This window comes from Diaphorina citri, unplaced genomic scaffold (genome assembly GCF_000475195.1).
Source record: "Diaphorina citri unplaced genomic scaffold, Diaci psyllid genome assembly version 1.1 scaffold13704, whole genome shotgun sequence".
NCBI lineage: Eukaryota > Metazoa > Arthropoda > Insecta > Hemiptera > Psyllidae > Diaphorina > Diaphorina citri.
The window spans coordinates 1-1,314 of NW_007391071.1; the positions used below are offsets into that span (position 1 = coordinate 1).

Consider the following 1,314-nt stretch of genomic DNA (forward strand, 5'->3'; position numbering starts at 1 on the left):
CAAAAGAAACTTACACAAGAAAGCAGATTTCAGGCACAAATTTGAAGTTTTCTTGGATTTATTATGACGTTCTAATTAGAATTATTAGAAAACCGACTCTTGAATTGGAACGTAAGGTTGCATAACAAGTTATTTTATTATCAAAATGTAATATGAGTCACATTGGAGTCACAAACAGATGTCTCCCCCCACCCAACGGACTTTGAAATTGAAAGCTTACCTTGATTTCACTTGGTACTTTACGAAATTTGGACTGATTTAAAAGGTAAAAGAACTGATAATTTAGTAGAGCACTTTCAGGAATCCTTCTTGTAAGTGCAGAGGAGCTTAAATAATGAAACTGCTTATCACAAAATGCAGAACTTTCCAGATAACGACTTCTGAAAATCTGAAAAACAAAAGTTGAGTACCACTCGCCACTCGAATTTTTTTCACTTTTTGCGTGAAGCGTATTTTGGGTAAAAAAATGAGCGTGTTTTTTAGGGCCCCGTTCCACGAATTTTTTCTAACACAGATGATACCGTTTCACTGAGATTTGGCTGTTTTTTTTTTTTAAATAATATTTGCTCAAAATTTAAAATAAATTCGTTTTAGGGGAGTCTACATTAACTTTAAAATGAATTAGGTATTGTTTTTTTTTCTATATTTTTTAAAATTTAATGTGAAGTGCTTCGTGGAATAATGCGCGTTAAAATAGAGCGCACGGGCCAATTCGCCAAATCAACAAATTTAAAATACGCCTAAAAATTTCGAAACGCATAGCGCGAAATTTCAAATTTGATAAGAGAAAAAAGTGGTTTTCTTTAAACCTGGGGAGCTGAAAAAGTCATAGAAAAAAGTTCATAAAATAAAAGAGGGAGAGAAAGTCTCTTTATTTGACTTGGGTTTCTGAGTTTTCCGACATTTATGTTCCCCAATAACCTGTCCATTAGTATATTATGAAACAGACTTGTAAGTATTTCCACCCTTTCTTCTCTGTGCAGTGTATTGGCAAAAGTAGGTTCAACCAGCGGCGATAGCACGTTGAATGCACCAGTTCCCAACGGATCACTGAAGTTAAGCAACGTTGCGCGTGGTTAGTACCTGGATGGAGACTATCCGGGGTCTGCGTGCTGCTGGGTTCCCGGCTCCACTCAGGCTGGGTGAGGTTAAATTGAGGAGGCGGTAGCTAGTCACCGAATCACCCAGAAAACCTTGAAGTTACAAGTACTAGCAAGCGCTAGTCATAACGGGCGTATAAATATACAGGGTGGTTCGTGATTTGCGAACCACGCTTATATCTCAGAAACGGCTGGGAATTAAGGAATGAAATAA

General features: G+C 37.2%; 1 pseudogene; it reads left to right on the forward strand.

The window, feature by feature from the left end:
• The first annotated feature begins 1,005 nt into the window (after nucleotides 1-1,005).
• Nucleotides 1,006-1,121, forward strand: LOC113473055 (annotated as a pseudogene).
• The last annotated feature ends 193 nt before the right edge of the window (nucleotides 1,122-1,314 follow it).